Genomic DNA, 24,582 nt, shown 5'->3' with positions numbered 1-24,582 from the left:
CATGTATATTTGTTGAATAAAGAAAATATATTATTATTATTGATCAACTTGATGAAAATGATATGCCTAGTAGATTATTGATCGGTTCGACCAAAGTGATATGACAATCGATTGTTAAGACAGTTGATTTGATTGATTTTTAAGTGAGATTTATTAATGATTTTTTTTTTTTTGGTTGAATATATATTAGAGAAATTTTGAGGTAAAAAATAGGTCTCAAAATAAAAATGTACAACGAAAATCAACTCTATAAGAATTAATAGAATTAAATATGATGATTCACCATTTTTGAGTAAAAAGGTTAAAAGATAAACAAATAAAAAATAAAAATAAAAAACTAGTTTTTCAACTTATCTCCCTACGATTTTACTCAAATTTCAAGAAGGAGCACTTGTTTGATGTGAAATTTAATTTTGCATCCAAGGAGTACCCATGTTGCATACTTTTGATGGACTCTGCTACATGAAAAATGTGAAATACTTGAAAAAATATAATTAGAATCACATTTTTCAAGTATTTCACATTTTTTGTGTAGCAGGTGTCCAGTATGCAACATGGGTACTCCTTGGATGTAAAATTAAATTTTGCATCCAACAAGTGTCCCCGCTCAAAATTTGAGTAAAATCATAGAGATATAAGTTCAAAAAATAGTTTTCTTCCCCTCCAAACATGATGAGGTAACCTAATATTATTTTATTATTTTCACTATTATTTTATAATATTCCTTATAGATTTATAATATTATTTTAGGCCTCAAAATATGTCTAATCTAGATAGTCGGTTAAATAGTCAAGATAACAATAATTTAGTCATATCAATTGATATAATATGTCATTCAACTATGTCGTTGAGCTAGTTGACCATCTGATCTAATTGACTGATAAAATACGCTAGTTGTTTGTAAGAATGATCCGAGTTAGGAGTTGAATCAATTGGCCATCTAGTCAAGTCAGTTAATAGAATATGTGTGTCACCTATAAAATGATTGAATTTGTAGTCAAATTCGTTGATTGTCAATCAAAATGACGAATGTAATACTAGTTGGCCACTACAATGCACAAATCGCCTAAGTAGTCAATTTAATTGACCATATTTTTCCATAGTTTTTTTTTGCTATGCTTTTAACCCATGCAAGTCTTATGTAGCAATCGACAACTTGATTTTATAGCATACTCGATAGCCTCGATACACTGATGAGAGTATGGGACACTTTCAAAACCATGATTTCCCATTTCTTTGTAATCTAATACTATTTTTTTTCCTCTTTATAGTTGTTTCTAATAAAAAAATTGTTTTGGAAGTTTATTAATTCCATTGATCAATAATTATAATTCTAACTCCTCAATTATCCTTGAGTGTGTACATGGATTTATCATCCATCAACTATGTAATCAATTCTACTATTCACCAACTAGCTATAGGGTATATTGTCATTGATTACATGGATATATCTCCCATCCATTGATGGATTTTGATTGTATAAGTGAGACTACCATTCACTGATTGGTTTTCAACTACCTAAATGAAATTTATTGTCTAACTTAACTCATAAACTTTTGCTACCATAAGTAGCTTGGCCCTCTAGGATCCACTTCTCGTCAACATAATTTTCGATTACTAGAATGAACTCCTCTATGATGCTACCTTTGCACCATAATTCAGGTCTATCATGAATATTTTCTGCATACTACCATGTTGTGTATCAATTAACATGATCAAAATGAAAAAAAAAATTGCATAAACATACATTATATATATATATAAACACCCCATTAAACATGTCAACACATAATAGGGCCACTTATCTTTTGTAAGTCACCCATTAACTATAGACATTAGAAGTTCCACCCAACCATAAAGCCCACTACTCTAAATGTCTCATTAATGGGTCACCCATGAGGTGGGGCTACAAATATACTAGATAAAGGTTATCTCAGAGTCAACTATGGTTACACAATAAACACCAACAAGTACAATTTCCAAGCACCAATTATAGCAACATCCCTAACTATAGTTTCACATCTAGGCCCAACCTAAACAACCCAATGTAATGCATCCATTTCTCTGCCTTTGTATTCCTTTAAGTTATGCCACTACCCTTTAATGGCTTCAAACACATGCCACCTAACAAGTCTTAAATTATTGTAGCTTTGGGAGTTTTGGCTGCCCTCAAGAGTTTTCCAGGAACCCTTCAACCCTCATGTTAAGCAATCCTACCTAACCAATCCCCCCTTCAATCCCCAGGATTACCTACGACGAGAACTAAGAGTTGGCCATATAATTCCACCTAGGAATTTTCAATAGCTCACCAGGTGACAAGGCTTAGTGGCAACCCAAGCTTACTTACCCCAAGTCTATAACATGAACCAATAAGGAACTAGGGGAGGAATGGTGGTGAAATTATAGTTGAATGCTGGAGAGAATCATGGGAAAATAAGGCTTAAGTATGCATGTGGGTTTTTCCCAAGTGTCCTTTAAGGAACTCACCCCCACCTCTTGGGAACTCACATTTACCACTCATCCCTTCACTTTTTGGACTTAGGTTGTAATGTCAACTTGTGAATTAAACTTATACCATGTCCTCGTTGCTTTAGATTATATTCATAAAGTGAGTTTATGAATATTTTATTATTTTCATGATATAGGAACCATGTCTTGGTTTCAACCCCCTCACATTTCCCTCACATGGAGTCTTAGACCCCCCACTTTTGTGTTTGATCTAGATTTTAGTAATGATGTATTTTATGAACATGAGTGTTAGTAAATATTACATTTCTAGGATTGCTAGCATTTTAGCATATAGGATCTTTTGCCTTAATCACATAGGAACTCTAGTCTCAAAATATATAGACATAGGGATGTAGACCATAAAACAAATATATACACAAGGGTACAAAGGCCCCACACAAATTGGCTCACTAACTTGATATGATATAATATAAATATATACAACAGGGTCATTCTTGGGATGTTACAAGTTGAAATATTTATCTAAAGACATAATATTATTTTTTATTGTTGCAATAAATTATCTCAATTATGGAAATCAATTATGGAGGGTTTAAGGAAATAAGTTAATGACCCAAGTTCTATAATTATCTTGTAGGAGAAAAAGTGGACCTCACTACAGACCATTAGCAGGTCATTTCAAGCGGTGTGGTTTTTCTTGATAACGATTATGAATTAGCTCACATTTTTGGATATCAACCAATAATGATTGTCCCCAATATTAATTGACAATAAAGTTATGATAAATTTTTCCAATATTTTAAAAATTAAATGTAGAAAATTTGATTACTAATTCTTTTAATTTCCATTGATCCATTCAAATATTTATATAAGATATAATCTAGATAAACATGTTATTATTTATGTATATTATATTTGCAACATCATTAGAGCCCTAAGTTTTATCATAAATTTTTCTTTCATTTTCCAAATACTTCTTTAATTAAAAATCCCTCGGAATAAATAGTTGTTTTTGTTTTTTAAAGTAATAATTCAATAGAATTTTTTTTTTTTTTGAAGTAATAATTCAATAGAATTAACATCTACCATTTTTGCAAACTCTCACATGCATGTGAGATAATTGAGCGACCAGAAATGTATTATTTGGAAATTGAGAATAGAAATGTTGTTGGTTGAAATATTGAGGATGTAAACACAAATTTTATGTTTCTAATGGGATGTAAAAGGAATTACAAAGAAAAGTATTATTGTGAAATAGTGAATGCCAAAAAAAATGTTAAGGTAAATATTGTTTAGGAGAGAAGACATATGATGATAAAAAAGAAATTTGGTTGATAGATGTTAAGGAATTCATTGACAACATCAATGAACAAGACAGGATTGGTATCTACATCATTAACAAGTCAATAATTTTCTAAATTTTCAAGTTTTTATTTATTTTGAAATGGGATGCTAAATAAATCACAAAATGATTACAAAATAATTAACATGTATTAAGGGAATGAGAAAATATCATGTTTACGTAAGAAAATAAAGAGAAAATCAACCTAATAGAAATGACCTGTGTGTGTCTCCCTCAGTATAATAAAAGGGGTGCAAGAAAGATGAATTGAAAAAAAATACATGATATAGATGTAATAAAAAAATTATGTAAAGAAGTGAATTGGTGGTTCAAACTCATGGTGAATTCAAAAAAAAGAAGTACATGAAAACAAAAAATAAAAAAAGTTAAGTTATATAAATAATTTAAAAAGTAAATTGATGGTTTCAAACTTATGGTTTGGGAAACTCATGGTATTTTCGCATGGTATTTGGAAAATATTAATAATTGATATGAGTAAGACTAGACGTGTAACGTGCTATAAAATGCGTCAAACCATTTTATTGCACATTGTATCAATCTCATTATATGATCTCATAATATATCAATTTGACTTTCTATATCTTTTAGATTTAGATTTAGATTTCATTGACAACTTAACAGCGAATAATGCCAACAGCCTATCAAGATAAAGATTACAACTCATGGAAATATGACCTTAGACTTTGCAATTATCTAGGGACTCACAATTTATAGATTGAAAGACCTAAAAAGAAAATTAATTATTTAATTAATGATTATCATACCTTTTGAAATAAATATATCCCTTTACGAATGGCTACGAGGGAATGTATAAAAATCCTAAAGTACTTAAAGCAAAACTGAAATGTAATATTAACATTTTAAAGCAAAACTGAAATGTAATATTTAAAAATGTTAATGGAGTAACATTGAATAATATCATTTGACGTAGAGTGATAATTGGATGCCATTTGTGGAGTGACAATTGAATATCATTGATGAAGGGACAATTGAATGTCACTTATGGTGTGAAAAATGATTATTATATGGGGAGCAAAGATTTGTTGAGTATATCAAGTGAAGCCATATGCTAATATGGTGAAGTGACAACCAAATCTAGATAAATAGCTTGTAGATTTAATGTTCACGTGAATAAATAATTTCTTAAGAAGCTATATGTAGGTTTTTGCTATACAAATGAAGATATTGGTATATCTTGCTAAGTTGGTGCTTAGAAATAAGTAGAGGGATCAGAGGATTTAGACTATCTATCCACATCAAAAGTATGTATCCTTCTCTAGATGCATATTAGTTAGCTCAATAAACCTGCACTGCAACACCATACTAATATACTGTCTTTTTTTAATATAGGGTTATATGAATTAATAAATATTAAATGCACTTACACATCATTTTTTTAATAAAGTTTGAACTCAATTAAAATTTCAATAAATAATATGTAAAACTGCTAATATTTATTATAAAAATTATATATCGAAATATCGAAAAAAATTAAATTAATGCTCATGGAGCATAGAGTAGATGGTGATAGGTTGTTCTATTAAGGCACTTTGTGCTGTAAAGGTCACTGATTCCAAACTCCACAAGGAAAAATCCATCCATGCTAAGGGATGGAGTGGCCCAAGTCAAGTATGATTCCCAGGTGCTTTTGATGTCTTAGATGCCCCTAGATTGTGACTACTCAAGCCATATATTAAACATGCTAATTATCTCAAAAATCACAAAACTTAACAAACAAAAACAATAAAATTAACATAAATTAAATTGTATCCATCATTTAACTAATATCATATTTAAATGATTATATATATATATATATATATATATAAAGTTACAATTATATAAATTAATTAAAACTAAAACACGTACACATTATTTTTTTAAAGTAAAATTTCAATTCAATTAACAATTCAATAGAAAAAAATACATAAAATTAATAACAGTACCTATAAAAATTATATATCAAAATATAAATTAAAAACAATAATGACACTAACATAAAAGGTATTGTACCCATTATGAATCTAAATAATAAAAATATTATAAAATCCATTTTAGTAGCATATTTATAAATTTATAAAAAATAATAATTAAAAATTAGTTAAAAATTATATATATATATATATATATAAAATTTGTATTTAGATTTTATTAATTAAATTATAAATTATTATAATAAAGTAACTCAAGTTTAATAGCAATAACATATAGCGAAATTCAAATATAATCACCACACTTATTTAATCTACTTTGAAATATATATTCTCTTAGATTTGATTTACAATCGTATCTATTTCATCTGGTTAGCAAGTCAAAAATATGAGCTCTCATAAGTTATTCCAATAATCAGTCCAAACAACCAACTATTGAGTCAATTTAAACAACCAATTATTGAGCTGCTCCACAATGTATAGAAATAATTATCCATATTTCTTATAAATTATAACCCTCCATAAAATGGCCATTTCAAGATCCAATTTAAGCTTAACCAATTCGACTTCTTAATTCAAATTTCCAAGATTAACCAACACGACTTCTTATTAGAGTGAGAAACTTAGGATTTATTTATGTAATTTGTGTTGTTATCCCTTTGCATTTTAATAAATGTTACTATCTACTATTAAAATTCGAAAAAATTAAGAAAATGGGAACAAAAATTATATTTGTGTTGAAGTAGGATGATCAATATACTAGTAATGTTTTTCTATTAAATCCCATGGTTGGAAAAGAGTTAAAAATTTATTTTTTTTTTCTAAATAAGATTAATCTATTAACAAAGTAAGGAGGTACAATTACAATGTGACCGAAGTCAAAAATCTGCTCTAAAGAGAGGTAGAACTGTCAAGAAAAGCAGATGAGAAGACTGACTGTAGGCAGTGAGCTCATAGTTGAGACGGATTTTAGGACCCACGCAGGGGACCGATTTGATATTCTTTTGATAATGCATAATTAACAAAAATGCCAAAAAACATCGGAAAACCACAAAACTATTTGCATTACAAACTTGCCTAGTGGTAAAGGTCGCACTACATGAAGACGAAGCCGGGGTAAGTGCACTAGTCATCTGGAGGCTCTTCCTCGATACGGCACCAACCATAATCTGGAAAATCCCTTGCTTGAGCCACATTCTGAGTAGAGGGACCAGGGTCAACCGGCACCATCACCGCATCCTGAGCGCTGCATACCTGTACATTCAAATCCTGCTGAGGCGCATTTCCAATTCCCATCTAGAGGGATGCAGAAGGAGCAGAAACTGCCCCCGAACCTCTCGGATGAGATCCAGAGTCCTCTGTCTGATTAGTGTCATGGAAGACCACCGATATATGAGCCGTTATACTAGGGCGATTCAGAGAGCGATTAAAGGAGAAGATTGCAGAGCCAGATGAGGAAGGAAGCCCAAGGTGGTAGCTAGAGGAATGGAGCCGCCCTCTCCCACTGCGGGTGCTAGGTTAGCTGCCTGCAAACAGCTCACTGGAGAGGGAAGGCGAATCAGAGGACGAGCTGGAAGGCGCACGCTGGGGCTGGCCTCTTCGGCACCCCATTCTTTGGCGCAGATGAGGCATCTGAGAGAGAGCAGCAGTGGGATGCCAGTAAGGCAGAGCAACAGCCAGGTAGACAGAGCAACAGAGACCCAAAGTCCAGGAAGGGAGCCAGCAGAAAAGCTGGAGCCCCTTCACCGAAAAAATAGAGCTGAGCGCTGAATTATCCTTTCCAAGCAAAATTCAGGAGGCCTTAGGAATGACAGGGCCAACAACCCACCACCCGAAACCAGAGACGAGGCCTGAGACCAGATAATGAATCGACGAGACAAAGACTACGAAACAACAGCTCGAAACCCACAACCCGAAACCAGAGACGAGGCCTGAGACCAGATAATGAATCGACGAGACAAAGACAATGAAACAACAGCGCGAAACCCAGGAGAGGAACGAGAGGGAGAGCAGGAGCCGCTCCGCCAGGAGGGCCGAGCCAAGCACCAGAGTAACTTTCCCCCGCAAGTGCCAAGAGACCTCAGGAATAACAGAGCTCACCTCAAATAGCCGAAAATCAGAAGTGAGGCCAGAGGCGAGGGAATGAACCAAGTGAAAGAGCATAGATGACTTCACCGCATACTCGAGACATAGCCTGGCCTTAACCTTTTCTGGCATGCCTCGAGATGCTCCATCCATTACTATAGCATTAAAGAACACCACCTTCTGATGTAGGCCAGACCGTGCAGAGGGAAGAACCATCGCTATAGACATAAGTATGAACCAGAGCCGCTAAGCCGCTGGAATGAGAGCCGGTGAACCATGCTCTGCGCGCATGCCAAGAGCTAACCATCTTACCTGTATTTAACTCTCTGTACTGGGTGGGCAAGTGTCGATCTACCTCGCCCCACCCCTGTCCCTTCATAGTTAATGCCAGCTCAAACACCCGCATCTGGGAGAAAATCTTATTTATAGAGTTGTTGATAACATAAAACTATATGATTTGTTTTTATTATTTTTTTTCTTCATCAGTGCTTGAAGAATATATTGTAAAACATGTACAATCTCTCTCATGCGTTTTTTGACTAGGTTCACTAGATGTTGCACTAGTTGTATACCTCTTTTCTCTACTAAAAGGTCTTTGTGATTCATTTTTAACTTGCACCTTAAATAATATATTATTATTTCCAATGACATCTTATCACAAGCTCTTCCTTTCTTCTTCAAAACAAGTCCTCGTTGGTTTTAAAAAGATATATAGTACTCCAAATTTATCATTAACTGTCATTGTTGTAGAAAATTATGGTGTTTCCTAGCCATATCTTGCTTTTCAACTATCATAATCATTCCTTAAATACAAACCAATGTCATGTAGTGATAAATTGTTTTGCTATCATCCAAAACATAACAACCTTTTCAAAGACATATTCAACTACATTTTTATTAAGTTTTCCTTCCATACACATAACAACACAAAATATGTTATAAAAATCAAAATTTCCTTTCTACACCTCCCTTTTGTGTTTCTTCAATTTTTGCATGTTGAAATTACATATTTTCTATGGTATTCTCCTTCGTCACTCAAACATGCATATATCAATCACATACTTGTGCTCCATATTATCTAACATGCATTTTATTACCTCTTCTTCCTCATATTTCTCACCGTTCGCATCATCACGGGATCTCCATTTATTGATTTTATCTCCAACTTGATGTTCCCATCCTCTTGTATTTACCATCATGTTTTAGTTGATCACCTCTTCTTGCTCATATTTATCACTCGACAAATCATCATGGATCTCCTTTCATTGATTGTACTTCCAACTTGTTGTTCTCATCCTCTTGTATTTCATGATCTTATGTTTCCCACAATTGTTCAGTTGATCACCTCTACTTGCTCAAATTTATCACACATTACATGATCATGGGATCTCAATTCATTGATCTTACTCCCATCCTCTTGTATTTCCCATCATTGTTGTTCACTTTCAGCACAATATAAAACTCTAAGATCTTCCTCCCTCTAAAATTTGTAGCTATTAAACTAATTCTCATAACTATTGAGATGCTCCAAGTTGTTTTTACATGAGTGTTCGTAATACCTTGTATACACTCCCATCCTTCACTGAAATTACAAGATGAAATGTGTGAGATTTGTCTCATGAGATATGTCTTGTGCCTATACGACCTATAGAAGTTTCTAGTAGCTTATGAAAGGCTTATAGTTGTCCAATTGGAGTGCTTGTCAGAAAGAAGTAAGAGCCCTTACACTATATTTCATCTGGGCTATTTGGGTTTGTGGGAACAAATACATTTTTGAAAATCTGATTCCCGATGTACATTCCACAAGTTTTAAAATCATGGAATATTTTTAGGAGGTGAGTCCTTATAGGCCTAGAGTACACTGTTCAGTGGTCTCACTCATAGAGATTGATTTCTCCTCACCTGTCAGTTTCTTTGATGGGACATACTCACAGGGTGCATGTGGTTTTGGTGCTTACATTGTGATTGATCAATCCAAAGCTTTCAAATTTTATTGGTCAGGTGCTCAAGTTCCAGTTAATGGGCTGAGGTGTTGTCCTTTTGGGGAGTGCTAAAATTTTCAATGTGGCTTGCCATCGAGGATGTTTAGATCATTGGGGATTCCAAGTCTATCATAGAGTGGGTGCAGGGTAGTTCCTTGTTGGTTTTCCCTTCCTTATTCCATTGTCTTCAACATATCATGAGCTTGATAGATTCTTTCACCAAGATTTCATTTTCCTATATCTACTGGGAATAGACCACCATGGCTGACAAGTTGTCTAAGAGAGGTGTTTCGTCGATGTCAAGATTATTTCATCACAATCTATGGGTCAACAACAACATCCATGCTTAAGGTGTTCACTCAGTTTTTTTATTGGTTCTACAGTTTTGTCTTTTCTATCATAACCCAGGTATGTTCCTATTTTGTTGGCTTTGTGTTGTTTAGGTTGTTGTTTTGCTTTTTATTTGGCTCGACAAGGGGTTGCCTTCTGTGTTTAGCAATATGTTTATTTTTTGAGATTGATATTTTTGTTACAATTTTGGACCATTGTTTCTTCTTTGGACTAGATCTATATGTCTTCGACCTATTTTATTTCCTTGGCCAAGTGTTTCATGATATCTTCTTTTTTTGTAAGCCAACACAAAATATTTCTATTAATAAAGATAATTTTTACATGATAACATATGTCCTCTAATAAGGCTGACCTGGGAGTATAGGTCTCCAACCAGGTAAGACAAAGTAAGCATGAAAACTAAATAACAAAAGATTGAGAATGAAAAAACGAGATTACATTGTGATAACAATTGTCCATCTAAGGACTTTGAGACAGAATCCAAAAACAAACTACCATGGAATTGACAAACTGTACAACATCACCTGACTTGGGATTGTCTTCGGAACGAATCTTCTTTCCTTTCTTTCTGACAACGTTGGTACGGCCTATAGGAAACAGATCAACCAAGGTAATCTACATGGTATTGGTGAGATCTAAAGGTGTTTCCTTGTCAGATTTAGAAGAAGAAGATTCATTAACACGCTTCAACATACCTAAAGAGATATCTTTAATAACCAATTCCTTGTTTCTAGGGTAAACAAGGATCCCAACCGAGTCCTCATAAGGATGATGTGTAGTGATAGTTTCATCTTGATCTCCTCGAAGCATATGATCATCGACGCCCTCATCCTATTTATCAAAAGGAAAAAAAGGCTCATCCTCGATAGGGGTCGATCATAAGGATTCCAACTTTTTGATTTAGACATTTTGTTGTGCTGCTTCATGGTGGAGATTGACCTAGGGCAGGAATTTTGTAAATGCCTAGTTTGAAGACAAATACGACATTGAAACATTGTATTCTCATAATCCAAGGATTGAGACCAATGGAAATCACCGATTTTTAAATTTATTTTATTTGGTAACACTTTACTAATGTCAAATTCCACACGGATTCTTTTGTAGGTGTACAAGACATACAGTCCTTGAGAGGTATTTGTGGCAAGGTAATGGCCCAAGGAATTACAAATGCCCTCAAAAACTGAAAAATGTCATAGATGGGCAAGGAAATTATGAAGCCAAAGCCAAATTGGAAGTTTGGTGATGACTACAATATAGGGATTAAAATCTGGAAACGAGGGGGCAATGAATGCACTGGCTTTGCCCCAAAACGAAGGTCCACCAGTTAGGGCCTTCTGGTAATCCTCTGATTCAGTGAACAACACTATAAAGAAACCCTTAGAGCAAAAGATAACCTTGCATTTCAAAGTCTATGACTCCTGAATCCACTTATAAAGGTTCACTAAATGTGGCCACAACCATTGAAGCAAAAATAGAGATCATTCTCTGAGTAGAGCTCAAGGAAGTACTCCAAAGAAGGGTGTGAAATTTCTACAGATGGAACATCCTCAAATTTGTCCACCTGGAATGGCCTATGTGTTGCTTGGGCATGTTGAGATTTGGATCCTAACTTGAGAACATCCTTGAAGGAAAGCAACTTTGAAGCAAAAGATGCTCCACCACCGTAAGCACCACCATTCAACCATGCAACAAGAGATATGGAAGCATCATTCACAATGTCATAATCTCTAATTACCTAATCCATGTGTTGTTGCCTTCCTTTGTAAATGAGCCTAAACGAACCCACCTTAATTCCTCACAATGATTTATTTTTGTCTTTGAGGATGAATACATATCAGTTGCATTAACGGTGGAGCAGACAAATGAACCAGACATAGATCAAACAGAAATTGGGAAATTTTGGAGATAACTATCCCTATTTCCTTCCCCATTTGATTCATGATTTTTGTCAAACACATTTCTTTCCTGCCCACTTGTTCCATTTCCCTGATAGACATTTTGTTCAGGTTTTTCAACAACCATTTGGCATGCATTCTTCCCTCCAATAGCAATCAAGAGTTGAAACCTGTAATTATCACTGAAACTCATTGTCATAAATCTACAAAACACCGTAAGAGGGCAAAGGAAATTGCTATTGAAACTCTAGCAAAGCTTGAAAATCTCGATAGAGGTTCCATTGGGGAGGCCGTGAAGAAGAGAAAAGGCATGGTGTTTGCCCGTTTTTGACTTGGAAACATTTTGATGGTCCTCAACGAGATAATAACTATAATTGCAAGAGAAATTGTGCAAAACAATGAGGGCTTCATGCCAAGCAAGAACTTCGACAACCTGAGAACAAGATGTCATTCACAATCCTTCTTCATTTCCGACACTTCAATGCAGGATCCAACCCATTGACCATTAGAGTCTGGCCCCATTGCTAAAGTACAAAACCCTAAAGGTCAAATTTATCGTGCATATGGAGTTGAACGATGAGGGTGTGAAGCCTTTGCTTGCCATGAGTAGCCTTTTTTTCAGTGATTCATGATCTTATTCCAATATAACAACTTTTAATATAATAAAGGTAGTTAAATTTTTTCACTTGAAAAAAAATGAAAAGCTTCATTCGGTTCTGTGTTCAACCGTCATAACTAAATTGACTTGTGCGTTCCTTTTCTTGGTCAACTATGATTCAAGATCCCCTAACACACTCAAAGTTACACGAACCTATCCAAGTCGAATGGCTCTTTTGGCATTCTCCGTCACCATAGGAACTAGTACAACCACATTAAAAATATTAATGTGTTTGATATAGTTGTAGACTTCATAAATATAACAAAAAAACTATTACAACAGGAAGAATGTCTTACCAATGCACACATTTACCTAATTAACCATGTATAAAAAGGTTATGTGTCAACTTTAACTTGAGAAAAAAAGGAATTACACATCTTATTATAAAGTGGACCATTTTGCTAAATAAAATTTGGTTATATATTAATTTCTTCATCTAATTAGAATATGAACTTATTAGAATTGGAATAATCTCAAATGGCTATGAAATTGGTGGGCGGGGAGCCCGTGGCATGAATATAATTTAACTTGAGGAAAAAAAAAGAATTACACATCTTATTGTAAAATGGACCATTTTGATAAATCAAGTTTGCTTATATATTAATTTCCCCGTCTAATTAGAATATGAACTTATTAGAATTGGAATAATCTCAAATCCTAAAAGATTATTAGTGAGTAGAGAGCACAAATCTATTACATAGAAAACCTTGGACAACCAAGTTTAATAGAAGAAACTAATATTTCAATTCTCATTGGGAGAGGACAACTATGTTTATATATTAATTTCCCCGTCTAATTAGAATATGAACTTATTAGAATTGGAATAATCTCAAATCCCTCAAAGATTATTAGCCACTAGAGAGCACAAATCTATTACCTAGAAAACCTTGGACAACCAAGTTTAATAGAAGAAACTAATATTTTTCAATTCTCATTAAAGGATGCAAAACGCAATGTGTCATGGAACACCCTAAATCTCAACCGCTGTTATATTTAACACTTCAAAACCACTTTCATGGCCACACTAAACTCTCCGTCAAAATCACATATCCGTTTAAGTTTTCTGTGGTCCTGGCTGTGCCTGGCAAATAAACTTGTATTTAACACTTCAAAACCACTTTCATGGGCACACTAAACTCTACGTCAAAATCACATATCCGTTTAAATTTTCTGTGGTTCTGGCTGTGGCTGGCAAATAAACTTGTAGATGAGTATACACCGGGGAAAAGGGCTATAACTTAGCGAGAACTAGTAAGCTACCCAATCATTTTTTACTACCTCATAGAATTATAACACACACCAATAGCATTCTTGATATTTAGGTAAAAGGTGTGTGAAAACGGGCAAAAAAAGTTCAATGGCGAAAATAGACGGTGAGGATGAGTTGATGTATTATATGGTGAAAAGATCAGTTTGTTTCTGGTTTCTCAGAACCATTGTCCTGATTATAGAGTATAGAGTTTGTGAAGTCTTCATAGACAGCCAAAAATCCCAGGTATTTGCACCCTAGCAGACTCAAATCATTGGTTGTCTATGTTTTCTGTGCATTTAACAGACAGCACTTTTCCTTTGGACTTTGCAAGCAGCGCAGGTGAGTTTGAGTGCTGCTTATCCGACGCTTATCTGGAACTAGACAAATCATCATGCAGCTATTCCATTTTTTTTTCTAGATTTGGTTCTATGAACAAGAAACACTGCTTCTCAACACTTCTTAATTTTCTTGCCCATACACTAGTTGTGTATACTACAGTGAGAAGCATCTGAGACACTAATATTACTAGTAATACTAACTTCAAGCTGAACTGTTACTACTTGGACACAATTAATTGATTCAGTGCACAAAGGTCTAGAAGAATTAGATATTTGCACCTTTTCTTCGACAGGTACTGGTATGAATTTGTACTCTCCACAGGGCATAAGAGGCCGCTTTTCTCGACTGTGTTCATTACGTATTATCTATTTCAAACGACCAGGCTACCTACAAACCAATCATTAATTACTTTGTTAGCAAATTTTGTTTGCTGGAAAAACTTTAAGCTCTAAAGGGATTCATAAATAGCTTTGATTTACGTCTAGATTATCAATAGGCAAATCTACGTAAGATGATAGCACTTCCAGAAGTTAAACAAACCAATCTTGACATGGACATGTATTCTCTAAACGTGTTGCGTTGTTCTCTTTTACCGTTATTCCTGTGATCTTCAGGTAGTTTAGAGATATATCTAATACATCAACTTTGAAGTCCTGCATATCTCTAAACCTGTAAAATATTGGATTCCTGGATATCCCTAACCCTGTAAAAAAACCGGCGTTTGTTACATATTGTGGAATGCATAGCTGTTTAGGTCAAGAAACAACAAAAAGCCAATAAATAACGATACCCAAAATCATCAAAAACATGGATATAAATCTATATGGTACAAATATCTAGTGGGATCTCACCATATAGTCGCAAATATTCAGACCAGAGAGACTCGTCTGAGACACATTGATCCGAAACAGCCACGACCCTCTGCATAAATTCCAACTGCACAAAAGCAGAGCATATTTCCTCCAGCATATTAAGAATATTTGATTTCAAGCTCTTCCATCCCAGTTATAGATTTTAAAAATAATGAATATTTGTCAGAAACTTCACAGTTTTTCGATATTCTTGGCAGTCTTTAAGATCTTGTTCCCATCGTTTTTAGAAATAAGACTTCTCTTTGAAATTGATGCCCACGTCACAGAGGTCTCGAGCATCCACAGCTAAACAAAAATCATGAAGCAATATATACAAAGTTATCATAGACAGAAAGATATCAAAAACCATGAATTATTATACAAAGTGTTTATAAACAGTAACATTCCATGCTGTCTTTTAAGGCTTGATATAATGTACAGTGGGGAGCATAATCTAAGGAAAATCGAAGATTAGAATTTCCTCTCCGTCATTCAAGGAATCATGTTCACAAGTTCTGTAACTCTAACAAGAAGCACATTTAAATACATGCCTAAATCTATGCAACGACATACTCCTATTCTTTCCATTTCTTTTAAACTTCATATAGAATATGTAATCCCTGGATTTGAGGAGTTGTGCATGGGAAATTTATATCCGTGATCCCTGGATTCGAGTCGTTGTGCATAGGATTTTTATAATTGTAATCGCTGCATTCGAGTAGTTGTCCGTAGGATTTTGGTAATTGGAATCCCCGGATCTGAGGAATTGTCCATGTTTCATGGTTTGGTGGTTTCCCTATCAGTGAATAATCGACAAACTTTACTATAATATAATCTAATTTTTTAAAGGCAACGCAAGTATAACTATATTGAATGCCATCCTATTCATACGATGCAGAAAAGACAAATTTAATCCTGGATTTCGGGCGCTATCACCAAGCAAGACAAGTGTTCATTCCACTAACATCTTTGCAAGATTTATCACGACGATCAAACGACATATAGCCAAAAAGAAGGAAATGGAATCAATAGAAAAATATGTTTTATTCTTGGACCATTCATCATATGATATTGGAAAGCATATTAGGCATGAATTTCAACCAGAAAGTTGTATTTTTAACACTAACTATATCTCCGCAGCAAAATCAAATATAGTACCAACCTTCAAAGACATCAAGGTGATTTATAGACAAAAGTTACATATCGGTGGCTGATACATATAAAACATGCTTAGAGAAATACAAAGTTTAGTTCCAAATCGCACAATAGGAAACGTTCGGTATGCCAGCAACAGTTGCATCATATCTACAGTAAGGCCAATGACAGTTAAAGGAGATACGTTACTATTCTAACAATAATATACCCCAAACACGCAATTTAGGTCTGAGAAAAAAGTAATCAAAAAAAACAAAGGGAAAGAGAACGGTCAAAAACTGCCTCCATTGCTGCCGTTTCCGCTGCCGGCTGCAGGCCTGGTTGAAGGATAAAGCGCAAAGGCATGATTTGTCATCCCTAGTGCAGCAAGACCGGCGTCGTAGGAATCTCCGCTTCTCATGGCCAATTCTAGAAGCTGCTCTCTAGTGAGTTGCAGTTCGTCTCTAGAATTAGGGAATTCCGCTAAATTTTGCTGCTGCTGCTGTTCTTTGGCCATGGCATGAGTCATCGGAAGCCTGGAATAAGATGGTGGCGTGAAGCCTGCACTATGTGGAATGAGAATGGGTTCCACTGCGGAGGTATATTGCAGGAGATCTGCATGAGTAGCCGCCAATTCCTTTTGCAGCTGTTGCACCTGTCTCTGCAGAACGGAGATGGCTCCAACACACCCATAAACGGGGTCTTGCAAACGGGCTTCGGCTTCGTAGGCCAGAGAGTTCACTGCATCCTCCCGCTGATGAGGGGGCAAATCGTTGAGAATTTTAGTCACATTGCTGGCTCCGAAAATCTTGTGAACATTGGCAAATTTTTGAGGTTCTTCCGGAGGAAAATATGGCGCAAACACACAGTCCGAAGTACACTTTCTTCTAAGGAATTTGCAAGCAGCGCAGGGTGAATTCGAGGAAGCGCAAGCCATTTCTGCCATGGAAGATTAATCACTATGCTATACTTTGCCGTAAAGGAAATTAATTTCTGATACCTAAATATGACTAACGATTAGGTAAAGTGCACGAATCGAAATAATTATTTGAATCAGTACAGCAAATGACTAGAAAACGGATGATCCGCACCTTTTCTCGAGATACAGATTGTTGTGGATTTGTACAGTCCGCGGCCTGCAATTGAAAAGCAGTTTGGCTTCTCTATTTTTTAATTCCGAACGAGCTGAATAGCTGCAAGCTCGAAAATCGTCCGGGTGAGGAATCAAATTCGATTGCTGAAAATTTTGCAGCCGGAGCAAATCTTTGCTTGCTTGATCGAGTAAAACGGCGGGCGTTGATGACTTGTCAGAGTATCAACCCTAGTGGCGATCTGGTCTGAATACTCGAGTCAAAATTGGGCGGAACCCTAACTTCTGCTTAAATAAGCATTATGTGAACAGTTAACCCTGAACGAAAACACTGTGCTTCAATTGTAATTTGGTACGTCTGTATCGCATTGGAATTGCCAATTTTGCCACAGCAGTTCGAAAAAAACAAAAGAAAAAAGAAAAAAAATCTTTCGTCCTTGAGTACAGCTGCCCAATCTGATACTGTTATCAACCCTCAAGGAACTGTAGCTTGGGGACCAAAACAGCCCATCTGTAAACAAGACCAATAGAAACCTAATTTTGATTTCATGGTCCTGCGATCGATGTCCGTGATTAGCGTCTGCGAAAAAATTGACTAGACTGAGATTTCAGTTTCCTCTAAGGCTCATAAACTTCTCTTGTTGGACCAGACACCAGACTGATTCGGAGGGAGGCAGTGTAGACAAACGGTTAAGTTTGGTAATGGTGCCATCACAGCCTGGATGAATTGGAAGATGGAGAAGGTACTGGAAGTACCTATCAGCTACTCTAAAACATTGAAACGCTCTGATGTGAAAGGAAGACGAGGAGGCCAGGAGGAAGATGGAGAGAGTATGGCCAACAGGACTTTAACCTGTCAAAAAATAAGGCAGCACGAAGGATGGGATTTTCGAGGGCATTTCCATCGCTCTTTTTAATTTTCTTTTGGGAAACCTCAAACTCCAGACTTTTACATGTAATTTATTTATTTTCCATCTGTAAATAAGGAGAATCGGCAGGTTCGATTCCGGGAAGCTATCCTATCCCCCACTTCACTCTCATTTCGTTTTGGCTGCCGGGAGGTAGACAGACCGGGCCCAGGATTTGAACCACCGACCTTCCACTGTCGTCCACTTAGCAAATATTAATCCAAAAGCATATACTATAAACTTGATTTACCTCGCCAAAACGTACGTAAGAATGATCTGATGGCGTTTGTAAAAGTACATATTCCCCAACAAACGCCGACATCCAATTGCATTATCCAATGCGTTGCATGTCCTCTTTTAAAGTGCCACTATCAATCTGGATTGTGTTTAAAACATAATTAAGACATGCATGAACCTTTCAACATTAATACATAAGTCAAATCGAAAAGCTTAATATAGTCAATCAGCGAATCAGAAGCGGTTCAAAACCGTCGGTTGTTGGATAACGCGGCATTCGTAACTGTTTATGTCTAAATAAACATGAAAGGGCCGGCCATTCGTAATACCAAACTAATCAAAATGGTGGCCATAAATCATCAATATGCTGTGCATATGTCCGGTAGGATCTCAGCCCATAATTGTAAATAATCTGGCAGCAGCATAGTCTCGTTTGAGATATTTTGTTCAGAAACTGGAGCTACATTCTCTCTTGACTGATCTCGAATGATAGGGTGGAATGTTATGTTTGTTGGGAAACAATTTACAAGTAGAATGATAGGGTGGAATGTTATGTTTGTTGGGAAACGATTTACAAGTAGTGAGTAGTGATATTAGTGTTTAAATTTTTGGAGATGGCATTCATGAGCGGTAGTGTAAGACGATATAAGTAATATGAAAGTAAGTCTCATCACTAACTTCAGAGTTTTGGTGTTTGGAAACTATTTACAAGTAGTCCCATCCATGTTCAAATCCCCTGAGGCATGTGGTCCCACCCGTGTTCAAATCTCTTGAGGTGTCACCCATACCCCATAGTGTAGGAGGATACAAGCAATATGAAAGTAAGTCATCCTTACAAGTAATATGAAAGTAAATATGAAAGTAAGTCCCATCACCAACTCTAGATGAAAGTAAGTCCCATCACCAAGTAATATGAAAGTAAGTCCCATCAAATCTTTGGAGGCTTGAGTTTTGGTGTTTAGAAACAATTTACAAGTAATATGAAAGTAAATATGAAAGTAAGTCCCATCATGCAAGTAATATGAAATTAAGTCTCATCACCAAGTAATATGAAAGTAAGTCCCATCACCAACTCTAGATGAAAGTAAGTTCCATCATGCAAGTCATATGAAATTAAGTCTCATCACCAAGTAATATGAAAGTAAGTCCCATCACCAACTCCAGCCTCTGGCCTGTATGAAAGTAAGTCCCATCATGCAAGTAATATGAAATTAAGTCCCATCATGCAAGTAATATGAAATTAAGTCCCACCAACTCTTAGTGTTTGGAAACGATTTACATGTAGTCCCACCCGTGTTCAAGTCCAAACGACTTACATGTAGTCCCACCTGTGTTCAAATCTTTGGATGTAGTCCCACCTGTGTTCAAATCTTTGGAGGCGCGTCCCCCGATTTACAGTTTCCGATCTTTGGAGGTGCGTCCCCCGATTTACAGTTTCCGATCTTTGGAGGCGCGTCCCCCGATTTACAGTTTCCGATTTACAGTTTGGAAACGATTTACATGTAGTTTACAATTTCCGATTTACAGTTTGGAAACGATTTACATGTAGTTTACAATTTCCAATTTACAGTTTGGAAACGATTTACATGTAGTTTACATATGAAATTAAGTCCCATCACCAACTCCTGGCTTGTATGAAAGTAAGTCCCATCATGCAAGTAATATGAAATTAAGTCCCACCAACTCTTAGTGTTTGGAAACGATTTACATGTAGTCCCACCTGTGTTCAAATCTTTGGATGTAGTCCCACCTGTGTTCAAATCTTTGGAGGCGCGTCCCCCGATTTACAGTTTGGAAACGATTTACATGTAGTTTACAGTTTGGAAACGATTTACATGTAGTTGCACTCGTGTTCAAGTCTAAAAGGTTTATATGTAGTCCCACCCATGTTCAAGTCTAAACGATTTACATGTAATCCCACTTGTCTATTTACATGTAGTCCCACCCATGTTCAAGACGAAACGAGTTATGTGTTCAAATCTTTGGATGTAGTCCCACCCGTGTTCAAATCTTTGGAGGCGCATCACCCATACGCCTAGTCCCACGTGGATTTACACGTAGTCCCACCGGTGTTCAAGTCCAAACGATTTATGTGTTCAAATCTTTGGATGTAGTCCCACCCGTGTTCAAATCTTTGGGGGGCGTCACCCATACACCCTTAGTGTAGGAGGATACAAGTAATATGAAAGTAAGTCCCATCACCAACTCTAGCCTCTGGAGTTTTGGTGTTTGGAAACGATTTACATGTAACTATTTAAATGTAGTCCCACTCGTGTTCAAGTCTATGGAGGTGTCACCTATATGCCCGTAGTGTAGGAGGATACAAGAAATAAGAAAGTAAATCCTAACACCAACTCTCGCCTCTAGAATTTTGGTATCTGGAAACTATTTACAAATAGTTCCACTGTCTTATGTATGAATATTAAACATATTAAAAGTAAGAATTTAAAAATAAGTTAATGAGTAAGAAAGATTATATAAAATAATATGTACTCATTTTTCTATGTATAAAATAATGCATCATCATGTTTCTCTTTTTTTTTTTCTTTTTTCCTTTTTGTGAAATTATTCATTTTATTATTTTTAAATTTGTATTATGTTTTAGATAATTATCCAATTAAATTTATATACTATAAAATTTCATTTTTTTATTATTTTTATTTCATCAATTTTTATTATAATTTTTTTATATTAAAAAAAATTAAAAACTTCTTTACTTTTTTATAAATCCAAAAAAAAAACAAAACCTAAATACTTATTGTTTTAATTTCTAAAAGAAATCAAGATATACATAAATTTACTCTACTTTTAAGAAGTATTTCATCTCCATCTATCCGTTAATACAATTAGCTATTAACTTTAGATATCTTTGCAAATATATAACAATACCATTTCTAACTTATTTAAACCGAAACTATATAATAATATGAACTTTTTATCCATTAATTAACCAATATGTCATAAAGAAACACAAAACCTATATAATATTTTGAAAATAAATCAAAATATGAATAAATTTAGTAGAATAACAAATACCAACCATTCTTAAAGCTATTTTATCCATTAATTAAGAAATTTGTTATAAACCATATAATTAAAATTCCAAATAAAAGAATTAGAAAAATACATAATCTATATACTCATTTTCATTTCTATATATAATAAAATAATATATAAATTTAATAGAGTATTTCATTTCTATCTATCCAATAATCCAATAAGCTATTAACTTAGATACCCATTCATTGTTTCAATTATTCCATAATTAACTTAAAAACTATTTTATTGAAAAAAAAGACACACAATTAAAACCATAAAACCAATAACACCTAAAACTAATCTCTAGATATCAACAATTATTTCAACTATTTATCCTTTAACTCAAACCTGTTACAAGAAGAAGAAAAAAAGAAAACACAACTAACTCATCACCTCAAACCTCAATACAATGTAAAACCAACTTCCAAATTTAATGCTTTCTTTAACAAATAGTTAACAAAAGACCAAACTTTCCAGTACACTTTATTAATTATCTTTACTTTAAAATAGAATCAATACTTATATTATAACCTATCTCTAATAAAACTATATATTATCAAGTTGTTTCTAAAGATTCATTCTACAGCCCAATATGATGTGTAAAAATGTCAGTCTATTATCAAAATTGAAATTTTGGTCGTATAACTAAAAAAAACCTATACAAAACGTTTAACTATACAAAAAAAATTGGAAATGAACTTCATCTCTCTTCTCATATTAGATCCATATTTAAAATAAATCTATGTTGATATTAACACAATGCCTTCCTCTCCTGTTCCAAAAATACCATCCTTGTGCTTTCTCTTCCTCAAACAAATCCCACCCACACAAATCACGTTATTAACTTTCGTTGTCCTGATATCTGCTTTACAATATTTTCAAATGTGGAGTTCTGGTTTACAGGTTCTTAGTAACAGTTCCTTAAATGTCATAATTTAGTGCCTGAGACAAATTATATGGTTGATGAAATTCAAAGCATCGAATAATCCCATAAACTCTGAGAGAATAAAAAATTAGAAATCAATAAATAAAGTACCAGTTAATTGTACCGTGCTTTTTTCAGTGCCGTAGACATCCACTCAGGGCTCGAGGATTTTAATATCTATAATATATAGGATGCTCAGAAGATACCGACATGCCGTAATCTAATTTCAAATACTTTTTCAGTGAAGTTGAATTGTAGAAGGACAGGAAGGAGGAGACGGGTAAAAAGGTTTGCGCGCAGTGAATGTAACATTTATATGTAGCAGTAGTCATTGAATGCAGATTTGTTTGTAACTCCAACGATTTAATTCACTAATCGCAAAAATAAGTGATCCCTGGATTTTATCCAACTGTTTTTGCAGATATATTTTTAGATACCTAGAGTGATGATTGCAAAAATGCAACCAGAATTTTACTATTTATAAGTAGACACACTGATTATATGCATCAATTGCCCTAGTATAAGTGGAAACTCCAAACCAATTTGGATGTCCGAAACTGAGAAGATGTATGTGGCATGCATGTGCATAACTTATGCACGGCCCCACATTTAAAGTACCCATTTCAAACCTGCAGATTCCTTCATAGCCAGTACGTTATAGGTCTATGATATATGGTGTCACATAATTAGCCACAGTACTTGCTTTTTCGAGATAGATTGTTTTTACCTTTTTATACACAAAGCGGTGGATTATTTTTTCATGTACAGATGCTCGTGATGAATGTATCATTATCACTCCACATGCAGTAAGAATTTCGTTTTGAATATTGTTTTTGAATTATTAATTGAAGACTCCAAGAAGGTATGCTAAGTGGACTGTTAAAGCACTAAGAATTTAATGGTAAAAAGCGAAAAAAAATAATTAAAAATTAAAAAAAATAAATAATGTTTAATTAAGAATTTAAGAATATATATGGAATGTTAAAAAGATGGAATTAAATAATGAAAGTGAAAATATTTAATTATTAGAATAGGTTTAATGAAATATTATATTAATAATTTTATAATTGGTTTACATCAGTGTTTTATGGGGACATGTCCTCAAGGTGGGGGACGTGCCGAGCCCCGGCGCTCTTCCACGTTTTGGGGATGGGGAAATTTTTGGGGAAACATTTCCCAAGTTTCTTTTTTGGGAAACTTGGGGAAATTCGGGGGTCGTTTTTTTGGCGATGAAACGCGACTTCTTTGCAGTGGGGACGAGAGTACACCGAGGGGATGCAAGGGGGACATCGGTGATGGGAGTACGCCGAGGGGACACAAGGGGGACAGGAGTACGCCAAGGAGACGCAAGGGGGATGTCGGGGACGTGGTACACCGAGGTAGTACGCCGAGGGGACGCAAGGGGGACGTCGGGGGCGGCGTACACTGAGGTTACTCAAGGAGGACACCGGGGAAGGGGGGAAGGGGGGACGCCAAAAAGATGCATGGGGTAATAATTTTTTTTAAATATTAAAATTTTAAAAAATATATCAATTTGAATATATGATTTTTTTTTTTTAATAAAATAAAAAACAACAAAAATGAAACTATATTAAAACTTAAAATTTGTCAAAACTTGATTTTTTTTAAATAACTAAAATTATATTAAATTCAAAACTTAAAAAAAATTAAAAACAATAAAAAGATAAGTATATTAAAACTTAAAATTTAATATTTATTAATATTATTTAGTGCTTTTTGAGAAATTTACTAGTATTTTATTGCTCAGTGTTTTCTATGTTTACTTTTAGTTTAGTATTCTATGGCTATTTTAGACTTCAACATGATATCATTGTCATTGTCATATGATGAATTTACTTTTATAGTTTTTGAAAATTTGATGTGCATTGCATAATTTCAATTGACAAATGATGAATTTATTAATTTAATTTAAATGTAACTTGCATAATGCCAAATGATGAATTTAGATAGAACATTGCATAATGTCAAATGATGGATTCAATTTAGTAATTTACTTTTAGATTTACAATGCAGAAATGTCAAATGATCATTGATAACTTATAAATGATAATA

The 24,582-nt window shown here is 34.6% G+C and overlaps 1 long non-coding RNA gene and 1 pseudogene across 2 annotated transcripts; both read right to left on the bottom strand.

Moving 5' to 3' along the window:
* Positions 1-14,602: 14,602 nt before the first annotated feature.
* LOC149249413 (uncharacterized) lies at positions 14,603-15,382 on the bottom strand. Its single transcript, XR_016265851.1, has 3 exons — positions 15,177-15,382; positions 14,919-15,028; positions 14,603-14,712 (listed from the first exon to the last, which is right to left on the bottom strand). It is a non-coding gene; the product is annotated as an uncharacterized LOC149249413 (long non-coding RNA).
* Positions 15,383-16,270: 888 nt separating this feature from the next.
* Positions 16,271-18,449, bottom strand: LOC149249412 (LOB domain-containing protein 25 pseudogene; annotated as a pseudogene). The gene is made up of 2 exons (XR_016265850.1): positions 17,402-18,449; positions 16,271-17,249 (listed from the first exon to the last, which is right to left on the bottom strand). The product of XR_016265850.1 is annotated as an LOB domain-containing protein 25 pseudogene (transcript).
* Positions 18,450-24,582: the final 6,133 nt, after the last annotated feature.

This window comes from Pinus tabuliformis, chromosome 7, assembly GCF_031772625.1.
Source record: "Pinus tabuliformis cultivar Carrire ecotype Pingquan chromosome 7, CPIR1, whole genome shotgun sequence".
Taxonomy (NCBI): domain Eukaryota; kingdom Viridiplantae; phylum Streptophyta; class Pinopsida; order Pinales; family Pinaceae; genus Pinus; species Pinus tabuliformis.
The sequence above is the reverse complement of the archived record's forward strand: the minus strand, read 5'-3'. Positions and strand labels throughout refer to the sequence as shown.